General features: G+C 37.5%; 1 long non-coding RNA gene across 2 annotated transcripts in view; it reads left to right on the top strand.

The window, feature by feature from the left end:
- LOC140640337 (uncharacterized) overlaps nt 1-8,591 on the top strand; it is a 39,969-nt gene extending 31,378 nt beyond the window's left edge. Inside the window, exon 2 of one of the 2 annotated variants that reach the window (XR_012037010.1) lies at nt 5,961-8,591. This is a non-coding gene — a long non-coding RNA (uncharacterized lncRNA). Of the gene's footprint in view, nt 1-519; nt 4,163-5,960 lie in introns of those variants that run through there. The other variant, XR_012037011.1, reaches the window with a different exon arrangement.
- The last annotated feature ends 17,027 nt before the right edge of the window (nt 8,592-25,618 follow it).

Raw genomic sequence — 25,618 nt, 5'->3', positions numbered from 1 at the left:
AGATTTTCACACTGAGTTAAAATAAATAAATAAATAAATAAATAAATAAATAAATAAATAAAGGGCAGTGTTTGTTCTTTGCTTTCTAAAGTCATGTATTACCCATCGGTGTTGCACTGGGCCTTTAACTAATAAAACTGAACAAGGTTTTCAAAGTCTTTTTCTTTTACTTTTTAAGATTTCATTTACTTATTCATGAGAGACACAGAGAGAGGCAGAGACAAGAGACATAGGCAAAGGGAGAAGCAGGCCCCCCGAGGGGATCCCGAGGTAGGACTTGATCCCAGGACCCCCGGGATCAAGCCCTGAGCCAAAGGAAGATGCTCAACCACTGAGCTACCCAGGCATCCCTCAAAGCCTTTTTCATTAATATTTCCAGAAATGGTTCAGGTGAGCACTGGGCAGCACATGGATAAGATGTAACGAAGAGTGTTATTTTTCCCATCTGAGTGACCCAAACATGTACTAGTGTGTGAGATCTTATAATATTTTTTATTAAATAGTTTCCTCATCTCTCAGAGGGGAAGAGCACTGATGTCATAGCAGGATTGTGGGAATCGAGGAGCCTTGGTAAAGTCCTGATCTGCTGGCTGGCTCTCCACACGTGATGGCTCATTCCTCTCTTCGCCTTAAACACCTTCTGCGAGAACACCACCTGTTCACCAGGAGCGACTTGACTCTAGAACAAACTGATCAGTCTTCTCATAGTGAATGATTAAATCTTTTTTTTCTTTGTATTTCTGAATCAAACTGTAATGAGGTCTAAGTGACGTGTAATATACTGTTGCCACTTAAAGTGTAGAATTCAAGGGGTGTGTCAGACACACACCTCGACACACACTGCAGATTTTAAAGCATATTTTCCTGACTTATTGACACCTCTGTCCTACTATGTGTTCCTGTTTGTTTTTAGTGACTCTTCTTGTCTTGCAATCTATTTTCTCTTGATATAAATACCACCCCTCCAACATTCTTGGGCTTACTACCTCTATGGTGTAAATTTTCTCATGCTATTACTTTACTTTTTTTTTGGATTTTATATTGAAGTTGTGTCTCTTTTTATAGAGCACAGAATCAGCTCTTGATTCTTTGTAAATAGTCTTGAAAAATCACTGTGCTCTGATTGGGTGTTGTCAAGAGTTTAGCTCAGCTACTCCATGGTATTGCTGGCTCTGGTCCATTTTGTTTGTCCAGTGGGTTTTCGGGTCCTTAAACTGACACCACCCCTGAGGCCAGGGCATCCACTAGACAGCAGCCACAGGGTTACAGGTTTGTAGGTTCTTGATGTGATTTCTCCCACAGCTCCTGCAATCACCAATCTCCCCCACCTCCCAGGGACGGTATGACTACTCTGCCCCTTGGAAAAGACCCTGTGGGAATGCCCAAAACTCTGCTCCTCTGGACTAAATTGACCAGTCCAGCCCTAGCATGGGAACCCCAAGACTCTAACAAGGCCATATGCCACCAGGTCCTGCCTCTCTGTCTGCCTTCTGCCCTCACCCCTGCATACAGGCTCTGGAGGTATACCGGGTACTTTCCCCAGGACACATCGGCATCAACTTGTCTCCTTCAGTCTCTCTTGGGGTCTGTTGTTGAACTGTGGCTCACCATCTAGCACCTGGGGCTCTGCTTGAGAAATATTAATTTAACAAACTCCTAACAGGTGTTTGTTTAGGTTTAATAGAAAAGTTATCTGATCTGCCATTTTGCTCTTCATTTTCTCTCTTTCTCTCTCTCTCTCTCTTTGTCTCTCTCTTATTTCTCTGTTCCTTCTTCCCTGCTTTATTTTCTGTTAATCAGGTATTTCTTTCATATTCCATTTATTCCCTATTTTTGCATTCTAGAACTATTTCTCTGCAGCATTTTTGAGGATTGCAATTAAATATATATATATTAAAAGCCTAGGAATTAAAGTATGTATTTTTAACTCATTCCCATCTATGTAGGATTAATCATTTTCATGTCTATGTAGAAACTTGGGGGCAGATATTTCTCTCTACTACCCAACCTTGTACTTTGTGTCACTATTGCTACATACATGTTAGTAATTCCCAATAGTATTTTACATTTTGCTTTCACCAGATGATGCTCTTTAAAAGAAATTACTAAAAGCCACAGCAAACATTTGGTTAACAAAATTTTATGTTATCCACATATTTGCCATTAGCAGTGCTCATCATTGCTTTCTCAGATTTAAGGTACCGTCTGGTGTCACACTCCACTGTTAGCATTTCCTGTAGGGCCTATCTGCTAGCCTCAGACTCTCTGTTTTTGTTAATCTGAAATTTACTAGTTACAGAATTCTCAGTTCATAGTTGTTTTTCTCATGTCATGATTTGAATATATTGTTTTAATATTCTGACCTTCATAGTTTTCCTTCTACTTGTAACTCTTCAAGAGTAAACTCTCTTCTGGCTTCTGTCATCTTTTGGATACATTCCAGTTCCTTTACATACTCAGTTTTCAAAATTAATCCAGTTCTTATTATTTGAGGGAGGGTTTGAACAGCCACTTCACTCTGCCACTGTACCAAATATCAGTGTCTCATCTTGAATAATTTCATATTTTGTGCTAACTTACAGATGATACTTTGATGTAAGAAAATGTATAAAACCTGAGAAGATCCAGTACTGTGAACTTGGTTCACATTTTAGAGGTAAAAATGATCTGCTTCACAGCACATATTTTTAAGCCTAGACAGAGCCTTAAGACTATGATACCATGCTCTGCTGCTTTTAATTTCTTTTTAAAGCCAAAAGGTATTTATTTTATATGTGCTTTTCAAGCTAAGTATGTATTACATTGTAAAAAGTACGGAGGTAGGGAAGGTGAAAGAAGCTTTGGGCAGGGAGAAAAGTCCATATTTGATAATATTTGCTGAAGATATTTTAAATGGCTCCTTCCTACAGAATTAGAACGTACTTCTTATTATGCTTAAAGTTCAAAGGTCAGCACTGGATTAGTACCTAAGTAAACCTTGCATTTGGAAATTGAAGTGCTAACCTATTGGTAAAATGGCGTTTTATAAGTTTGGTGAGGATGAGTAAAATAATGTCCGAATGAAGGTGACAGTGGAATTGGGCAAAGGTGATCTGTTCCATCAAGGCTCTGAAATGCTCAGATAAAAGGACTTACTCTAAGTACATCAAAAGAAAACCTGATACTGCTTAAAAGGTAGGTCCTTGAAGTTACTGTAATTTTGGTTGGGAAATGACAGTGTTATCTGAGAAAACCAAATGACAAAGAAAAGCAAAGTTTAAAGATGAGTTAAAAAAAGAAAAAAAAGGAAGGACAGCATCTTTACTCTTGATAAAATGAGTCAGGTTACATTCCTATTCTTGACTTCTACCTTATAAACATCTTAACCCCTTTCTTATTTTTAACTAGGTTCTCTTTTTGGCATTCTTTGATTGGTTTCATCAGTTTCTTTAATATTGCTTCTCTCCCCAAATGTCTAGTGATTGTCACTCTTTATTCATATTTCAAAGCAAAGCATTTAAAACCTTTTGTGAGCTCAGATTGCTGTGGGCTGGGTTTGGGGTCTGATGAATTTCCTGCAATGTAAAGAGGCAATGAGCCAGCCATTTGGTGGCCTAACAATGTGTGCTGAGGAGGCCATCTGACTTGGTTAATAGACATCATGGCTGATACTCTTCTGTATGTTGTGATACCACTCTGATGACCCCGGGGCCTCCCTCCACCAGCCTGGTATCCCCAGGTGCAGACCAAATTTCTCTGGAAGGAAAGCTCTGATGTCCTATGGTATTGGAGAATAGAGAGGTGTAAACTGGCACTGGGTCTGTGAGAAGACCAGAAGTAAAACTGTTCCATGGGGTTTAAGCTAAGGTGCCCAATCTAAGATTATCTGAGTTCTTCAGTGAGTTGTCCAACCTGAGTCTCTTATGCCCCATGAGGTGATTCGGCTTGTTTCTTTTAATTATCCCTGTTAAAAAGGTCTCACTGTCCTACTGAATTCGTTGATTTCTGATTTTCAAGATGTTATGAAGACATTCTCTGCTGTTCCTTTTTCCCTTTTTTCTATGTCTTTGCTGATTTATATGGAATAATTTTTTAGGCTCACTTTGGTGGGTATAGATTTAATGTATGTATTTTGGCTGATGAAATAGATGTATCAAATAATAAACAAAAGCACAAGCTCCAATATTGTGCTCCTGTCATTGTTTAACTTACCTAATTGCTGCTAGTACTGATTGTGGGAAAGGTTCTCTCTTACTACAGAGAAATGCCATTGCAAATGCTTTGCAGAGCAAAGCTGTAGTTACTATCAACCTTTCCTGTTCTAATCTAACCTGAAGGAAAATTACAAATGGTCACTTTTTCTCATTTCCTGAAGTAGTAGGTGAAAAGAAGTGTAGGATCTGGCTTCATTCAACCTTATCCCTCTTCCTTTGATGACTGTTGAATAATCCCTTCAATAATCACTGAATTATATATCATGATATAGTATGATGATGGGCACTAAAGACATGTAAAAATGTCTACCAGTGAGCTCCTGACTCTTCAGAAACTTACCATGGCATCATGTAGAAATACACACCTGTATACATGCACAAAACTAAACATATACACCACAAAATAACTACACAAAATATGTCATAATATAGTCTATAATTCATTACATTAATAGATCCAAGCATAAACATTGTAATTCCATAAAGTATATCATGTTGGGCTAAAATTGCCAAGACATTCTAAAAAAAGTGAGGATTTTAAGAGGAATCTGGCATCGCTTATATAAGATCCAAAGAGGACAGTTTAAAGGGGAAAATAGGAACAAAGACATAAGTATGGAATAGAAAGACTTGTTTTTAGGCTCCTTGCATTCTTTAACTGCACACACATTTGTTGACTTCTTAGCACATGCCAGGCACTATTCTAGGTGAGGAGGCCCATCGTCTGAATGTGAGGCAATTGATCTGATTTAATCAGAGGCTCTTGGGAGATTATAAGCAACAGAGGTTGACAAGGCTGACCGAGGCTCCACAGCTACTGAAGTTTTATTCCTCATGCTTCAGTATTTTTCTTGTTTATTCCACAAACATACTGCATATGAGAAACTCATATCTGTACTGTCACTTCTCTCTCTCTCTTTTAAAAAATTACTTCTTTACTTAAATTCTAGTTAGTTAACATCTAATGTTGTACTGGTTTCAATAGTGTACCTACATCACTATTTTTTCTTTGAAAGAGAGGCAGAGCATATTTGTGCGAGGGTTGTGGGGGGATGAGGGAGAGAATCTTAAGCAGAAGGAGAAAGAGAATCTCAAGCAGGTTTTATACTCAGCATGGACCCCAACATGGGGCTCAGTGTCAGGACCCTGAACCTATAACCTGAGCAAAAATCAAGAGTCGGATGCCTAACCGACAGAGCCACCCCAGTGCCCTCCCCTGCCCTTCATTACTGTTAATGAATGCCCCTTTGTGCCTTCTGTACTCCATCCTCCTGTATTTGTTCAAGTCTGACTTTTCCACTCCACATGTCTCCTCTCTTATTTAACTCAAATAAAGGTGCTGCATATATAGCTGTTCAAAGTAAATGCAGTTATTTGGGAGCTAAACATCACTACAAGCTATGCCTTCCTAACACTGCATCCTTAGTCTCTGCACAGCTTCCTGGAATATGGGTAGTAATTTAGGTTGTGGTTGTTACGTTGTGAATAACTGAGATGGTCACTTCCCTTTTGCTTCCAAATGTCTGGCCTCGGGTGTTCAGTGGCTGCTGCAACTACACATTAGGCGTCTAAAGACACTCTCTGCCTGGAGTGTGATTTGTACTCGTTACGGCAACATGACTGAGTGGCGATGCTAGCTGCGCTGGAAGATTCTTCACTCCATGGAGGGGATGGAGAAGGTCACAGTGAAATACACATTTATGCTTTCCGGCACACTATTACATACTGTTTTGCATTCTTTGAAATAGGGATCTTTTGTGTTAATAGGTAAATCGGTTGAAGCACTGCGGGAAGAGCTCTACAATTCACGGATTAACAATTCCTACTTGGGCACGCATCTGCGAGAAATTCCTGCGAGCCTCATCAACCTCCCTTAGCAACAAAACACAGATGCTCAAAGCAGACCTGTAGATAAATGAAAGCAGACAGAAGAAACAAGGAATGAACGCTGAGCATGTTTGCTGTTGGGAAGGTATCCGCAGAGAAACTTCCACCTCTTATAATACCGTAAGATTGCCTTCGGAAGAGACCACTTGCTCTGACTTTTTGTTCAATTATTGGGGCTGGCTAACATGTTTAAATAAATGCCTGCTATTTTCTCTTGCTTTGCCTCTGGTTTGGGCTAAAAGCTAAAATGGTGGGTTCTGAGGACTAAGAAGACTCAGTCCCCCCCCACCCAGCGCTCTGCTCTTCTCCAAGATGACACTTGTGTCTGTCAATTTTCCACCATGTGTGTCTGCCTATCTCCTCAGCTGTGCCCTTGTCAGCATTTCCTCCCACTTTTCATCTGAATCACATTGAACATCTGCCCTTTGATGATCGGATGTGGCTATTAGCCTCTCGTGGGTGCTTCCTTCACCAGACTCCCTGGCACCGAGCTCACATTGTGACCAACATTAATATTGATGGTACTCGTGCTTCCGTCCTCTGCTCCCTGCGCACACAGCAGTCCGCCCCCCTCCCCATCGTCTCCCCTTGTAGCAGTGATCACCACCATGGCTGCTCATCGGCCCTCCTTGGTCATTAAGCCACAAACGTGCAGGCATGGCACCTGCTTCTAAGTCTGCATCTATTACCTAAACCCTTTCCACAAGCCAGAATCAAATTACTTGGTTGATGGCAGCCTCACTTGCTGTTAGTGCTTTCAGCCTCAGGATAGAATTCACTGTAGGAGTGTGCAGAGAATTCCAAATACATGCACTAGGAGAAGGGGCATATTTCATAGAGATTAAGACCATAGTCCTTGAGGCCAGATGTGGTTTTCATTCCAGGATCGGCTGTGGAGCCTGGGAAAGTCACACACTTCTCTCGATCTCAGCTTCTTCCTCATTATAAGAGGAATAAGAGCCCCTACTCACAGGTTTTGGGGTCAGAATTAAAGAAAGAAGGCCAACTCTATAGAACGAATCACACACTTGCTTGTTAGTTGTGGGCCAACGAATATACTAGCTTTGCTTTTTCATAGTAATAGGTTTGGGTAAAAGTGATACTCTGTCCTTGAAGTAAAAAGAATATATCTTTATAAATGCATGTATTATTGATCTGAATCTTCAGCACTCTATTTGATATTCACTTTATTATCTGTAAATTATTCAATATGTTAAATTTATTAAGCATGGTTGGGAAGTTGAATTATACTAGAGAGAAAAATTCTACTGCTATTGACACTTTATACTTTTTTGAGTTGGGGTACTTATTTGTTGCCACAAGTAATGTAACATCTATCACTGCCCCCCCCACACACACACACATACTCCCCCCACCAGTATATTCTTGATACCGTTGCTGGAGTGGGTCACTCCGCGAATCAGGACATGTCCTTTCCCCACATTAAAGCTTTTCTTTGTTAGCTCCCTGTAGCTTTTAGAATAACTCTTATCTCTTTAATATGGTACAGGATGTGCTCCATGACAGGCCTTTACCTGTCTTCTCTTCCACATGTCCACATTCAAACCAGGCAGGAGTATTTGAAGCTCCCAGAGTCCACCAGGTTCTCTCTCAACCTGGAGCCTTTGTAGTTTTGACTCTCTGCAACACCATAGGAATAACTTCTATTCAACCAGTTTGGACATTGACTGCCCTGGGAAGTCTTCGCTGACCCCACATCACCTCATTCTCCGTATCCTCCTGAACACTTCCACCTTACCCGTAACACTTCTTACATGAGCTATACTCTCTGATTCCTTTGAAGAGTGCCTTTGAGATCTGCAATGTTGAATTATTTCTCTTTATAGTTCCAGAAATTAGCTTAATAGCTAGCACGTAGTATTATTTATTAATATTTTAATTAATAAAATATAACTTTTTACAATGAAATTCTAAAAGAAAATGTTATTTTCTCTAATAGAATTATTTTCTTATGTAGAAGTCTTAGGCCTTGAGCCTACTGCAAAACAACCAATGTGGAAAAAAAAATCCCATCTCCTTATATTTTTTTACTTTGATTCTAAAGAGAGTTGATGATTTATGTTATGGTAAAGTTCAAAAATTCCTTAAAGCTTTGAGTTGCTGATTTTGTGGTTGTATAAAGATGTTTTCAGTTTGGACCTTGTTAGTGAGTTTTGCAAATATGCCTCACTCATTAAACTAATATTGATGTCTGAAAAATTAATATATTAGCATTTTAGTCCCCCAAGGAGAAACAATAGGGATAGCATTACTAGCATCACAATAGAGGGCATAAAATTCAATGTATTCTGCCCAAAGCAGGTGTTGAAATATCTGCTTCTTGCAGCCAAGAATCTTTTATCTATTGCTAAAAATGTGTTTTTTTGCTAGTAGCAATTTATATAACATTGTCTTAGGAAAGTCGTTAAGAAAAAAAAGGCAGCAAGAAATAATGTGTCGCAACAGTCTAAATAACTTTTTTATGTGTCAATAAAGGTAAACTTCAATGCTTGCCATGGTGAATGCATGAAAAATCTCTTTAATGTGAAGTGTGCTTAGTTTTTTTTTTTTTTTCATGTATTGTAATGCTTATAATCCCCAATGAGGCACTATCTGGTTTTTACCCACTTACTCACTTGAGTTTCCTTCTAAGTTACTTATCATATAATCGACAATTCCGATACCTATGCATCCTGTCAATCAAGATGTCAATAGCCTATTCATATTTTGCTTAATCATCATTTGTTTAGAAAGTGCTTGAGTTCTACGTTAAATTTATGGTTTCTTTCAGCAAGTTAGAATAGGAAAGGAAAGCATAGGAAGAGTATGGGTAGCTTCCACCAACTGGTCTAGACTTCAGACTAATGGTAGACTGCACCAAGATGCCTGTTTGGTGACTTAGGAAGGTTAGGTGTGGTGCTCTGGGATGCACCCACTCTGAGTCAGTCCTCTGGACTACCAGATTATTTTACAATAAAATAACTCCTGATATGGGTGAATCACAGAGCTGAAGCTTCTTTGTTTGGAGTACCCAGTGTTTTCATTTAGATGTTGAAAATTACCTTCCTAATACAGCATGTGTTTCAGGGAGGTTTAAACTATAGTCTTTTTAATGTTACTTATAATTATTATTTGGAGCATATCTATGACCAGTAACAGAAGCTCACCTGAGTGCATTTAAGGAAATAAAATAGGACAAGATTCGTTGTCCTAAAGAATCCAAAGGTCTAGATTGCTCTAAGAAACTTAGGAAAACCTCTCTATCTCTGTTGCTTTGCTATCTCCTATTCTCTCTAACGTTTCATAAAGAACAAATCAATCAACAGCCACAAAAGTAGCCAAGATGTACTGATTACTTATAATATATCATTTTGTATGCCAAGTAATTTATACATACCCTCCTGTTAATTCACTTTAAAGCATTATGAGGTTGATTGTTACCCTGGTTATATATTTCAGTAAACTGAAGTTTAGATTAGTTAGTAACACACTTGAGACAAGAGTTTGTTTAGTTTACAGGGAGGAAATACCTATCAACACTTTCCAAATGTACCTTTCCATGCTCTGGGAAACAAGAGATCAATACTGGGATCCTTTTCCAATTCCAAATTTCTAGAGATACTTGATGTGTTCCACTTTGGCTGGGATCCATCTCTGAGTCCAGTCGCCAGTGTCTCACGACCCTCTCTATATGTATTATCTATTTCTGGTACTCAAAAAAATAAGTTTTTTTAACTTTGACTATCTTCTGTGATTTGAGATCTCAGCCAAGATCTTTGTGTCTTCATACTGCATGTAAGAGGTATTTTGTTAGGCCAATTCTCATCTACTCATTCTTCAGCTTTTTTCAAATTAGTTTTTAAATGTCTCCATTGAATTCTTAATTTTAATTAAAATTTCATTTCTAAATGTCCTACTTTTGAAGCCACTTCTACGAGTGAATATTTTCTTAGTCTGCCTATCTATTTTACACAATATTTTATTTACTAGTGATTCTTTTTTGTGAGCTTAGTCATTTTTGATTCCCTTTTCATAATATACTAAACATACTTAATTTATAGTAACATATAACATATTATATATATATATATATAACATATAACATATCAGACCGCTTACTGATTCTTTCTATGGTGCCTTATTTTCTCTGATGCAGTACTACTTAATTTTGAGCTCATGACCTATGAAAATTTTTCTTCAAGAATTCCTTTGAGCCTTGCCATAAGGTAATTCCAGCAGAGAGATTGAGAGCTTCCACTCCACTGCTTTCCTTGGAGCACTGGCAATTCTAAACTAATTTTAAGTATCAACGTGAATATTTGGGCCATACAAGCAGTGTGAATAGTTCCTTTAAAACCCTTATGAGGGTTAGCTTATAGTTAGGAATTCTCAGCAAAGACATTCTCCTCTCTAAATCACACAGAAGCATGAAAATTGTGCACAGACTCTAATAGGGTGAGTCACGAGGGTATCACTCTGTGGTCTGATGTTTAAACAGAGATGTTTGTTACAACTTCCTGCCTTATAAGGGGCCTCAACTTTTTCCTTTGTTCTATGTTTACAGTCCATAAAACCTACCCCATTGGCCACAGGGGATTGACAGTCACTAAAATAAGTTCCCATTGATCTCCCTGGTTTCATGATTCATTGTCAAGTTAGCTTCTGGGAATTTTCTTACTCTCCAGTTTGGTCAAGTTCATAATTGTATGTATTTTGTATTAGGCATAGGAGGGCAGTGATTATCTTTCATAATCATCCATTTTATAGTAAATATTAAAATATTTTGTTTTTTGGTTTTTTTTTTGGTGCTGGTTGATCCAATCATCTACTTCAATTTGAGAGAATTGAACAATAGTTAAAGTGCAAAGATGTTCACCACAGTATTGTTTATGAGAAATAATGAGGAAACAACTAATAATAAAGATGTGGGCAAATAAATGATGGCTCAGACCACCAGGGAATTTCAATCTGCTTTTAAAAATAGTTTATATTTATTTATAGAGATAAGCATTATGTTATATATAAATGTATATATATTCTTTTGGTTTAATTATTTTTTGAGAAAGAACACACACGTGTGTGCTGGAATGGGGGCAGAGGGAAAGAGTATCTGAAGCAGGCTTCATGGCAAGTGTGGAGCCTGATGTGATGCTCAATCTCATGACCCTGAGATCATGATGTGAACCAAAATCAAAGTCGGACACGTAACTGACTGAGCCACTCAAGTACCCCTATATATTCTTACCTCAATTTAGAACACACACACACACACACAAAGAAGGAAGCACATTAAGATGTAAACAACAATTTTGTTTGGCTGATGAGAATATGACTGATTTGACCCTGGCTGTAATGTCCTCAACATGTGTAAAATTATTAGAGTTGCTAAACTTCTCTAAGCTCAGGATTTTGCTAGCAAATTCAGGATCATTATACCAAATTTAGAGGTCTTATTTATTTATAAGTAGAAACTAAAATCACACATGTAAATACCTTTGTAAACACTCAGGAGAATTAGGATGATAATTTTTATACATTTCTGTCTTTTAAAATGTCTAATAACTTATACATATGTTAATTATAATTACAATAATAAAAAGTAATATCACTATTATTCAGAAAAACAAAGAACATATTTGCCTTTTAATATACTAACATAGCTTGAAAGTATAAAATTAATTTTTGGTATCAAAAAGTTTTTCAATTTCAGTCCCATTACCTGTGACCATGAGGAGAAACTTGTTTTGTGTGATCCTAAGAAAAAGTTCATGAATGTGAGATAAGAACATATCTGTTTTGAGATTTCATTATGAATGTGAACTCTAGCCTTGTATTTTAAATGCTGCTTACATCTGAAAGTGTGTTTTGTACCTGTAATCTCTGGAAACTAATGATCACAGAGGAAACAACTAAACAGCAAATTGCTATGGATTATTTTTGATTTGTATGGACTTAAGTAACAGAGGTCATCAGATTCTTTTGTTTCTTCAATTATTGTCTCCCTCATTTTTATCAGCTATGCTAAGGCTTCATTGACAATTTGAACTTTATTATAGAGGAAATAAATTAAAAAATAATATAAAGAATTCAACTAATTTACTTTCAATGCATTCTTTTTATGAGATAATACTGCTGATACTCTGCTTTCTTCTCATCCCTTTTGTGTAATGCATTTCAGTCTATTTTTCACTTTGATTTGTATGTCTGAAAAGATCAGCAGAACAATATGAGTTAGAAGTTAGCCTTTCAAACCAATTCTTCCAAACACAGCAACAGAAACACTGCCACCAAAGAACCCAAAGGGTACAGTTTAGCATTGCTCCTAATGTAATTAAATACAGCAATGTTGTCTGCTTCTAAGACCCAGCACCATGTGTGCATACTTTAAACTTTGTCCAACAACTCCACTGCAATAAAAAACAAGCATTCTTAGTATATGGAGAAAATAACTAGTTCCTCATTGGAATTCTGAACTTGAGAATAAGACATACGAAGCAGCCGATAGAGAAAATAATGGTTGTATTAGTGGAAAGTTAGTAGATGTGGCTTGAGAACAAAAATGGGCTTCAAAGTTCCCAGATTTTTCTCTTTTTCTTAGATTTTTGTAGAAGTCCACTTGTGAGAGTTTGATTTTGTAGAACAAACACAGTTCATAGTTACTGTGGTTGCTGCCTCTTACTATATAAGCAAAGAGGGAAAAGAGATAGAAATAATTTCTCATGCTCAGGAACTTTATTAGATGGATCTAACCAATTCCATCAATAGCTGCCACCCACAACTAGGCAAGCCTCTCTCCCTGGTTCAAGAGAGGGAGGGCCACCAGAAATACTGAGGAAGAACTCCTCCTCATGGACAGTGAAGGGATAAGGTGTGTCCATGTGAACACAGAAAGGACATCTGGAATGGAGCTGTGTTTACCAATGACAACTTGTTTGTTCTAATCTGCCTGATTCAGGAAGATCTCCAGTAAGTATTGAAGAAGTTTCAAAAGGAAAATGAAAGGTCAGCCACTTTCCTTACTAAGGGGTAAACATTCTCACTACAATCTATTCTCAAATATTTGTTAATAGATTTGTCCAAATTTTTAAGATAAGTACTAGCCAAAATAATAATAATTAATAATAATAGTAATAACAATAATAATAGATAAGTAGATACTTGTTAAATACATTAGTGAGTGTATACGAAAGCTTAACTCCTTCCCTAACTACATTTTTGCTGAAGTTTGGAGCATATCATTGAGAAAAAAGATCACAGAATTTTTGTTCATACGGTTTTAGAAAAGTGGATTTCTAAACAGTAGACAAATTAAAATGAAAATAATTGAGCTTGATTTTTAAGGCCATGAGATATATTTGCCAAACAAATTAGCTTGTCATTACCACTTGCAAGCCCTACTAGGCACCTTTAAGAAGTGTGATTAGGTGTGTGCAAGAATGTTCAGAAGAATGAGCTCAGGGGATCCCTGGGTGGCTCAGTGGTTGGGCGTCTGCCTTTGGCCCAGGGCATGATCCTGGAGTCCAGGATCAAGTCCCATGTCAGGCTCCCGGCATGGAGCCTGCTTCTCCCTCTGCCTGTGTCTCTGCCTCTCTCTCTCTCTCTCTCTATCATAAATAAATAAAAATAAATCTTAAAAAAAAAGAATGAGCTCAGAACAGAGATTAGGTCTGAAGTTCTTTTGTCTCTTTTGTCATCTAGTCTTGTAACTTTTGACAAATGTCTTCAAACATCTGTAGCTTAACCTTGGTCTGAAAAATTATTCCCAGAAAGGACATTTGTTGGTTTTGCCTGCTTAAAACAATTTACACAAATAAGCAACTAAGTTTGCTTTGAAGAACTTCCTACCCACACTCTTGCTCCCAGAACTGCTTGGAGTTCTAGAGGGATTATTTGGGTTGTGTTTCCTACATTACTATATGTGTACCACAGTGTGTCAGTAATGTATAGACATACTTCCTTCCATTTTATTCCATCCCAACACCACGATTATGTTTGGGGTGATTAGCCATAGAAACAGACTTTAGGAAATATAAGGAAAGAAAAAAAATGAGGATTTTTTTTAGCAGTATTGGAAATTTACAGGGTACTTCACAGCTTGAAACAAAATTGAACAACCAGAGATTGTAAGAATTACTGACCTTGAGGTTCCAGGGAAACTAAGTATTAAAATTAAAAGAAAATCTCATCGGGAACTTTGGGGGGGGGGGGGAAGCCAAGTCTTTTTTTGTTATGTGAAAGTCCACTTGAGATTCAAAATCCAGGAAGAAAAATAAATTACAAATCATCAAATTCTTTTTTTTTAAGATTTTATTTATTTATGCATGAGAGACACAGAAAGAGAAGCAAAGACACAGGCAGAGGAGCCCGATGTGGGACTCAATCCCAGATCTCCGGGTCATGCTCTGAGTCGAAGGCAGACGCTCAACCACTGAGCCACCCAGGAGTCCCACAAATCATCAAATTCTTAAACAGAGTTCCCACACCAACCAAACCAAAGGAATCCTAGGGGTGAAGGTTATATTAAAGGGAAGGTTCTTTGAATACCTTCTAAATGCTTGTGTTCTATTGGAGCTGTAGCATTTATATGTCTCCTCTTGTTTAGATCCATATCGATTTGCATCTGCTGTCCCATTTTAAATCCTAACAGTATATCTTTAACCATCAAAATTGTACCAGTTTTGGTTACATAGTATGTGTTTACCAGGTTGCCTGGTAAAGCTAGCTCCTCTCAGCTAGCACAAATTCATTATGTGCAGCTCCTTCCAATGTCACATTCAGTGACATCATGTGGATAGTGAAATTAGTAAACGAAGGTGGTTTACAGCATAAAAATTGGTAAACATTCCAAATTAGATCTTCTAACATCCCAAAAATCTGGCCTCTAAGAGATGAAATAGCAGAATATCACTGTGTTCATTCCAAAGTATGTTGTACTAAGATTATACATATAATCTTAATATAATTGATATATATATATGTATCAATCACATCTTCTTCCTTACCCAGTCATCTATGGATATATGTAATGAAACATCTATGGATATATATATAATGGAATATTACTTGGCCATAAAAAGAATGAGATCTTTCCATTTGTGAAAACATGGATGGATCTAGAGGATATAATGTTAACTGAATTAAGTCAGAGAAAAACAAATACCCTATGATTTCCCTCACATGTAAAATTTAAGAAACAAAACAAAGAAAGAAAAAGGACACAAAAAAACTGGCCCTTAACTACAGAGAACAAATGGGTGGTGGCCAGAGGGGAGCTGTGTGGGGGTTAGATGACATAGATAAAGGCTACTAAGAGTACACTTACCATGATGAGCACTGAATGATATATAAGAATGTTGAATCATTATATTAGTACACCTGAAACTCATATAACAGTGTAGGTTAATTATTCTTCAAGGTCTTTTTAAAAAAAAACAAGACTACAAGCTTTGCTGTCTCCCTAGCAAACACTTTCCTTTTAACAACATAAAAAATGTGAAATAAAATTGCCCTAGAAGTTTACCACTAGAGGAGAGCCTCCTCAGAGGCTCATTTCGTTTGTTTTCTGGAAGCTAGCAAAGAAAAGGCTTAATGGATCTCAGCTCAGGGATGAACAGGAAGATGGACTGGGATCTGGGGGCTTCCTTTCTAACCTGAACCTTTCTTGTACCAGGAAGGGTCAGAGGCATCAGCTTCCCCCTGCCTTCCCTTTGCTATAAGCAGTAAGAATGTTAGAAACATGGGAAATCTCTCTGCTGCCGTGATTCCGTGCTGCCTTCTGTCCAGTTATGTCTGGCCCAAACATGTTCTCTGTGGCCTAACAATTGCTCTAGAGCCATGGTGCTCTGGGACTTCTCTGTTTGTGATTTCTTTCCCAAGCTGCATGCTTCAGGGTGCTGGAGGTATGTTGCATCTATGTTCCTTTGCATATCATCGTGCCTTGAAAAAATAATGTACAATAAAGCAAACATTGGATTGACTGTAGTATTCCAATGGGAAAGTTAGGTATCTCTATGTCACCGATTTGGAGGCGGTACTTCAGCTATTCAAGTGTATTACATTTGACTGTAGCAAAGAGGTCATTAGAAAGCATAGCGCATTCACTTTTTTGTGGAACGGAAAATAATCACAATTGTGAATGTTCTCAAACAGTAAGTGCCTAATATGTGCTGTGCATATACCAGGCAATTTCTATACATCATCTCATTTCAGTTTCATATGTGTGAGTGTCCATACATTCAGATCTAATATCCTAAAAAATGAAAGCAAAAAAACCCCATAGTGTTCCATGCAAAAACATTTTAAAAGTGCACTCCGGGCTGGGGTTTCAAAACCATGATAAAGGACCTTGGCCAAGGTCGTGTACCTACTAATTTGTATCATGAAGCACATTGAGCAAAATATTCTCTTAGGACCTTGACAAGATTTTGCCTTCCTCTGATTTCCTTTTGAATAATGACAGTCTGTAACATATTATATCTAGTGTGCTAGAAGAATAGTGTTGATCTGAGATTCAGAAAATCTGTATTTGAGTTCCAGATCTGTCACAACTCATCATGTGATATCAAAAGAGCTTGGTCAATTTAGTTGAACTGTTTTCCCATCTGCAAAATGGTAGTCATTAAAATCTCTCCAATTCCAGAGGATTTTGTAAAGATTAAAAAAAGGATAACTATTCTGAAACACCTTTGCATAGTGTTTCCTCTACATATAGACTATTAATTTAGATTATAAGAAGTGAACATTAATAAAAACACAGGTACTTTATAGCCAGCTATATGCGTCAGCTCAGCCTTGAAGTCTGAATTCAATTTACACCTTCCTGTATCGTAAAATATATTCCAAATAATTCTCCTTACTTCCCGTTGTTAAATGGTGACTTTCCATTCCTCTTTTTTTAACCATTCTATATTCTCTTTATCCCTTAAAGCCCTGCAAAGCTGAGAATTTTGCAGCAAAGCTATATTGAAGTATTTTTCTTGCATCTCACATTTTCTAAATTCCTTCAACTGACTTGATTATTACTGATAGCATCGTCCTGACCTGAATTCTTATAGTGTCATTTTGTGTATCATTTCCCCAAACCTATGGTAAAAGGAGAAGATCCTAAGGCAGAAGCCCTCTCTTCACCCACTCATGCTGGCTGCTCAGCCTACTTCTGTCTGCCTAGATTGGGGAGGACTGTGACCTAATTATACACTTATTTTTCTTGGACTATGAATTCCCTGAGCCCTCCTGAGCTAGGGGAAGAACAGAATAATATTATAATGGCATCCAGAGAGAAAAGAGTTTGTGCCAGAAAAGATCCTATTTTTACATCACCAAAGTGAGCAAAGAAGTACAACTTTGAACAAGGAAATCAAAGCTACAGTGATTTCAAATGTTGGCTACCTTTTTTGTTTGCATTTCTATGTTCATGGTATGAACATAATAAATGAATAAATAAATAGACATCCTCTGAAATTCTTAATGGCAGAGATATACATTGTGTCCTAAGTGTTTCAGTAAGCAGGTAACATTATTTAGAAGTATCTTATCAGGAGATTGTTAAACCAAATCCTTTTCACCCAGTTCAGAGTTCAAAATTTGGGGTATTTCAAGTTAGTTTCCTAATTATAGGTATTTCCTTTATTGTTTGTATTTTTGTGTACGTTAGCTGTACAGCTAGAAATCACTGGAGCATGCAGAAATTTCTTCCGGCATTTTAAATTGATCCAACAGATTCTGAGAACAAAAAATGAATTATGCAGGGAGCATATTGTAAGAATGTATTGAAACATTTACACTTGTCTACTGTCTTCCTTTTGCAAAATGATGGATGGATGACTAGCAAAAAGAAATCACTGAGTTATAGAGACTGTAAGAGATTGTAAACATTAAGGCAAAAAAATTTTTTCAAACATCTTTAAATGTCTAATTAATGAAAATGCTTTGTATTTTACTATTGCCATTTTTTAACTCCCAAAAGCCTAATATTAACCTAATACATTTAAGTTCTTTATTGCTTGATGATAAGTTACATTTCAGATTACTTAATGCTTATTTTCAACTTAATTTTTAAAAATTTCTCTTAAATTATGACTTGCTATTCCAGTCCTAATCTGATGACTCAATTTGTCAAAATTTCCAATGATTTTCATGAAGTAGCCTTTAGAAAACTCACATAAATGTAAGCGTATTTTTTCGAAAGTATAATTCAAAAAGTTATAAACCGTACATGTCTACTCAAATTTAATATTTTAGGAGCTACACAGAAGAAATATGGTGCATGATTATAGATTTACATTTTGTTGGGATTACCTCTACTTTACTGTAGATTTTATTTTTGTCACATATATTATTGGGATTATTCTGTGTAATAAAAGTTAAAAATACACTTGGCAAAGTTTCAAAGTCTAAGACTATTGCATATCAGATCCTAGTGAATAGTTCTTCACTGGCTTCAGAGACAGTATTTGGAAACTGCAATGTATTCCTGCCCATTACATTTTTTTTCAATTGACATTTTATTTTATTTTTATTTTTATTAATTAATTAATTAACATATAGAGTATTATTAATCTCAGAGATAGAATTTAGTGATTCCTCAGTCTTATATAATACCCACTGCTCATTGCATCATGTGCCCACCTTAATGTTTGTCACCCAGTTACCTCATCCTCCCACCCCTTCCCCTCCAGCGACCCTCAGTTTGTTTCCTATGATTAAGAGTCCCTTTTGGTTTGTTTCACTCTCTGATTTCATCTTTTTTTTTTTTTTAAGATTTATTTATTTATTCATGAGAGACACACACAGAGAGAGAGAGGCAGAGACCTAGGCAGAGGGAGAAGCAGGCTCCCTGCACGGAACCCGATGTGGACTTGATCCCAGATCCTGGGGTCAAGCTCCCAGCCGAAGGCAGACACTCAACCACTGACCCCAACCAAGCATCCCTCTGATTTCGTTTTATTTCATTTTTCCCCTCCCTTTCCCTATAATCCTTTGTTTTAAATTCTCCTTCCTCTCTGTAGTGTATGAAAAAAATACTTGGTCTTTATCCCCATCTCTGACACAGAGCTCCTAAAACTCAAAGAATTGGCTGTCCTCTGCACATTAATGAGATAACAATGGGGTAGGGGTAGTGAGGGGAGGTAGGTAACTTCAGGTTGGGGGGGGGGTCAGCAGAAAAACCAAGTCTTGATCTGAAAACTGGGACTTTCCTTCTCATGTCCAGGGAGGGAAGAGAGGGGCTGGAGACTGACTTCTGTTACCAGTGGCCAGCAATGTGATCAGCCATGCCCGTGTAACGAAACCTCTATGAATCCCCTACATGTTGGGGCTTGGGGAACTTTCAGGCTGCTGAACACACTGACATGCTGGGAAGGTGGGATGCCCAGAACAGGAATTTCCACCCCATACCTTGTCCTATGCACCTCTTCTATCTGGCTGTTCCTGAGTTGTGTCCTTTAAACTGGTTAACTTGATTAAAGTGATATTCTATGAGTCATTCTAGCAAATTATCAAAACTGAGGAGGATATATGGTGGCCCTCGGAACTTGCAACTGATGTCTCAAGTGGGGGCAAGTCTTGTGGGACTGAGCTTTCCATCTGTGAGATCTGAGATGATTCCAGATAGCGCCAGAAGTGAATTCATTGAATTTTTGGATACCTCATTAGTGTTGGAAAATTGGAGAATTGGTTGTTGGTGTGGGAAAAAACACAGAAACCCTCTGACTTCACTTTTAGAGGGCAGTGTATACACCTAATATTCCACCTCCTTGTTTTTACACCTTTAATATGCAACCAAGGCAGAAAAATATGTACATTATGAGCATTTTGCATCTTTTAGGGAGTCCAGAACTATAAGGGAACAACATTAGTTGTTGTTCAACATCCTGACACACTGGGCATTTTAAGAACATTACAGATCAAGTGCTACTTTTCTCCTGATGTTCATATTTATTATGTACTAGACGACAAAACTACAGGTCCTAACCATGTGCCTACATGACACGAACATCAGCTTGATCCAATACATACTGCATCTGAACCCACTCTTTCCTTGAGAGTGTACCAAAGGATCTTCACTGAACTCTCGCGGAACATTTGTGAGTAACATGATACTGTTACTTGAGGGATGTGAGGAGAAAAGACCTGCAGTTTTCTGATAATCCAAATGTCACTGATCCATGTGTTTAAATAAGGACTCATTAATACTAGAGTCATAGTTTTGCTGGCTTACAATGATCATCTGCTGAACAGGGAGGGGTTCTAGCCCCAGCAAATTTCTCCCTTTATCCAAGCATTTCTTTGAATCCCCAAGATGTGTTTTTGAGGGACTTTGTGTTGTTTTGCTAGACACTACTGTTATTCCTCACTGTTCTTTTCCTGGACGCCATGGTTTCACCTGATCCTCCATATATCCAGCAGTTCGCAGGTAGGTGCCACCTTTGATTGTCATGGCAAGTACATCTATTGCTCCAGTACTGGCTACCCCGTGTAATATCTTCTCCAGCTTTTCTTCTGGACCCACTGAGCACCCAAGTCATCAAAGGTTTATGATATTCCATAGAAGAAACAAGAAGAGTCTGTCTTAACTTTCATGCTGTAATGTGACCTCATGAGTCACAAAGGCAGAGAGCTTGGATTATAGTGTATTCCCCAATTTAATGAAACAGTGTTCAGCATGCTTACTTATAATCATCTCTTCTCAAGGACCTGTCTCTACAGCCTCAAGAACAGAAAAAGAACGTATTTCAATCATAGCCATTGGACTATGCTCAGAAACATTCTGTACCCTTTCAGCATCAAGGCTTGATATCTACATTTAATTCATCACAGCTGGCTATTACTTACCATATGATTAATTCTCTTACAAAGATTGGTCAGGCCCTTTGCAAATAGACACTCTGTGGCTCACCACAGTGGTTTCTAAACATATTAACATGAAGATAAACCTCTAATATTAGACAGAACTGGAACTCTGCTACAAAATTTCTTTAGCTTTCTCTGGGATCTTACTTCACGAGTTCACCAGATAGCCCTTGCCTACGTTAAATTCAACCTATACTTAGGCTAAGGCAGGAAGCTAAAAGCACATACAAGGCACTTCTGTGTATAATAAAGTTTGTATTATATCATTTATATTTATTACTCTTCAAAAACCCAAATGAACAAAAAATAACCCAGAAAGCCTTTTTTTTCTGATAGTGTATCTCATTTATTTTATTTATTTTTTTTAAATTTTATTTATTATTTACGGTAGTCGTCACAGAGAGAGAGAGAGAGAGGCAGAGACATAGACAGAGGGAGAAGCAGGCTCCATGCAGGGAGCCCGACGTGGGATTCGATCCCAGGTCTCCAGGATCGTGCCCTGGGCCAAAAGCAGGCGCCAAACCGCTGTGCCACCCAGGGATCCCTAGTGTATCTCATTTAAAGAACATCCCAAATTGCATTTACTAATAGTAAATAAGGAATTACATATATTCCAGGTCTTTTGCCAAGACAGCTAGTTAGATCACCTTCACCAAATGTGTGTCCCAGCTCACCATTCCTTCAATCCTTAGGTTTTAGGGAACAAACGTTCCAAGGTCAGTGTGATCATTATTCTCTCTTATGTACAACCAATGTTTATTTTTAATTTGAGACTGGTAAATAAAGCTTTAATGGGATTTTAATGGCATGTTGGACACACTTCAGTGTCCAGAGATGTGGCATCATATTCAGGAATGTCATTATCTAGATTAATTATCAATAGCGGACAGATATCATTAGAGCAATGTGAAAATGAGATAGGTTGTAAATGAAATCTGCTGGGCAGAGAGGCCAGAGGGAAACAGCATCTGATTAGTGACTATTTACTATATCTAAAATCTCTTTGTAATTTGTGTATATTTTGTTGTTGTTCCTGCTGCTGAGAATCTGCCTAAATAATTCCAGAGGGGAATTGTAACTAGTTAGTTTAATTTTTAATGTCAAGTTATTTTTAAGAAGCTGGACATGTGTCTAGTTAGATCGTGCTTATGAGAAGAAAGAATACATTCTCCTCAGTATATATCTTCCTTTTTCTGAATTTTGTTATGCTCACACAAAAAAATAGTTTACGTATGTTATGTCATGGTCTTTGCACATTGCCAAAATCCACTAACTGGTTGATTCAATACATTTAAAAAATAATCAAAATAATCAAGGATAAAACTATCTTAAATAAGAAAATATTTTATTCTCCTATCATACTCAGTAATATCAAATAATTTATGCAGTATTTTTGTATTTAATTATGCATCTTTGTTTTATTTTATTTTTATTTTCTTTAAAGATTTTATTTATTTATTCATGAGACACACACACACACACACAGAGAGAGAGAGAGAGAGAGAGAGAGGCAGAGACAGAGGCAGAGGGAGAAGCAGGATCCATGCAGGGAGCCTGATGCGAGACTTGCCCCAGGACTCCAGGATTGTGCCCTGGGCCGAAGGCAGGCATAAACCACTGAGCCACCCAGGTGTCCCTGCATCTTTGTTTTAATTTTTTTTTTTTTTCACATTGGAAATGCTTTGTAATCAGTATATTGCGTCTTTGCTTTAAATAACATAACTACATGTATACTTCTATGGCATTTACATCGTTGTATATAATATGGGAAAAACATCCTAGGATAACATAATTATGCCTATTTTAGAGGTTTGGACACAAACTTACCTATCCAATTTTGTTAAACCTAAATGCCTTGATTGTAAAATACATCATTATTTTATGTGCCATATTGAAAACAAATGCCTAAACCACAACTCTTAGTTTCAGTGTTGCAGTGTAGAATAATGCAAGGTCTTTGAAGACATTTTGAATGGCAATTACTCTCAACATCTGTAGTTTTTACAATGTACATAACACTGCTGAAGAGAGGACATTGAGAATGGCTGTGACCAAGCTTAATCACTGGCAAGCAATGACAAATATATCCTCCTTTCTGTCTGATGAAAAGTGATCATAAAATTAATCCTGATTTCAAAGATATAAAAAAGCAAAAACAAACAAGCAAACAACCCTGCACCTCAGAATTAGTAGAATGCGGTATTTCAAATCCCAGATTCATCCCTGTGTGTGAGCAAGCTACTTTAGTGTTTCTAGATCTTAGATTTCACACTCTTGAAATGGACATAACAAGGGTATCCACTACACATATCATTTTGAAGATGGATTAAAATGATCTTTAAAAGCAAACGACAAAGTTTTTTTGTTTTCGTCCAAAATGATGACATAGGAGGCTCCTGAATTTCCCCCTTCCCATGAATACGCTGAATATACAGCTACAGATGGAACAATTCTCTTCCAGAGAAATCGAAAAACTAGTTGCATAATTCCAACATCAAATGACAGAAAAGATACCCACATCAAAATTGGTAGGAAAGACCGACAAATGCTTGCCATTTGCCTCACCTCTAGAGCTGCATCATACATACAATCAGGGGACAGTCTCCAATTCCCAGCTTCTCACTGGAGAGCACATTCATAGTGCAACTTTGACACACCAGCCAAGGGATGGGTCCCCAAAACACTTAATTCTGAAAACCAGTGGGTCTTGCAGTGGGTCCCACAGTACTATAGAAAACATGGACAGTTCTTAACAGTTGCACAAGATTTGCTGTGGCTATTTTCCCAGGGTTCAGTAAACAAGGAGCAGGAAAAGACCCGTCTCCCAGTCTCTCCCTGGAAGAAGTGTATTTTTTTTTTTAGATTTAATTTATTTAAACTTCCTGCTGAGCAGGGAGCCTAATGTGAGGCTTGATCCCAGGCATGATCCCCCTGATGCATGATCCCCCTGAGACCATGACCTGAGTTGAAGGCAAGATTCTTAACCAACTGAACCCGTCCAGGGGCCTCTAACCAGAAGCCTGATTGCATACTTTACTAGTGGCAGCTGAGGGTCCAGCTTTTAATTAGCATACATCAAGATGCTGATTGCTATTTTCCCTGGAGCACAGAGGTGGTGGATACTTACCCCACCTTCTCCCACTGGCTCACTCCAAAAATAAAACCAAACTGCCAGCATCTCCCTGGAAGGAGCTTGTTGACACATCCAGTGCCCCGATGTTACAGCTGCCCTTTGAGGTATGGGTCCCCAAATCACCTAGCTCTGATAGCTAATGAGACCTACATTTATGGGTTGTACTAAGTAATTTTTAAATAGGCACAGAAGCACCTCCATGGCCATACTGCAGGAGGAGCAGGCTCATTGTAGAGGGGGCAGGCAAAAATGCCCAAATCCCAGTTTCTCCCTGGAACGGGTTTGAATGCATAATTTCCCGGCTTCCACCTGAGAGTCTTGCTTCTGATCAGCCTGTATGTAGCTACTGACTGCAATCCTCCCCTTTGGGGTGCCAGTCAGTCTTCACACACCTTCAACTAACAGGAGCTATTAAGGATAAAGATGGCAACTAGGAGAGTCACAGAGGTTTGAGAGGCAATGAGGAGCTTGTGAAGAGGAAACCTCCTGGGAACCACTTGAAAGTGATTGAAATTACCTTCAACACTATATTAGAAGGAATATACACCATGATCAAGTGGGATTTATTCCTAGGATTCAAAGATGGTTCAACATATGCAAATCAATCAATGGGATACACTACATCAACAGAATGAAGGATAAAAATCATATGATTATCTCAATAGATGCAGAATTGGTAATCAACAAAATTCTACATCCTTTCATGGTAAAAAAAAAAAAAACCCTCAACAAATTGTATGTATATAGGAGGAACCCACTTCAATATAATAAAAGTCAAATATGATAAGCCCATTGCTAACATCATACTCAATGATGAAAACGTTAAAATCTTCTCCCTTGAGATCAGAAATAAGACAAAGATGCTCACTCTCACCACTCTTATTCAGCATAATACTGGAAGTCCTATCAGAGCAATTAGTCAAGAGGGAGAGATAAAAATCATCCAAATTGAAAAGAAATTAAATTGTCTCTCTGCAGGTATCACAATATTAAACATAGAAAGCCCTAAAGACTCCACTCCAAAATCTTGGAACTAATAAATGAGTTCAGTAAAATTGCAGGACACAAAATCAATATGCAAAAATCAGTTGGATTTCTATGCAATATTAACAAACTATTGAAAAAAATTAAGAGAATAATCCCATTTACAACAGCACCAAAAATAAAATACTAAAAGATAAATTTAACCAAGGAATAAAAGATCTCCACACTGAAAACAATAAGACACTGATGAAAGAAATAGGAGAGAACCAAATAAATGGAAAGATAGTCCGTGTTCATGGATTAATATTAATTAATTAATTAATTATATATTATATTATATAGGATTAATATTTAAATGTTCATACAATCCAAAGTGATCTACAGATTCAACGAAATCCTGATGAAAATTCTATTGGCATTTTCAGAAAAAATAATTCTAAGCTGTGTTTAAAAAGCCAAGGCAAGCCTGAGGAAGAATAATCAAGGTGGAAGCATCACATTTCCTGATTTTGGAGTATATTACAAAGTTATAGATGGTTATAGAGACAAATGCATAGATTCATAGAACATT

The sequence above is a fragment of the Canis lupus genome, chromosome 9 (genome assembly GCF_048164855.1).
Source record: "Canis lupus baileyi chromosome 9, mCanLup2.hap1, whole genome shotgun sequence".
In the NCBI taxonomy this organism is placed as follows: domain Eukaryota; kingdom Metazoa; phylum Chordata; class Mammalia; order Carnivora; family Canidae; genus Canis; species Canis lupus.
This window is presented reverse-complemented; position numbering and strand designations above follow the sequence as displayed.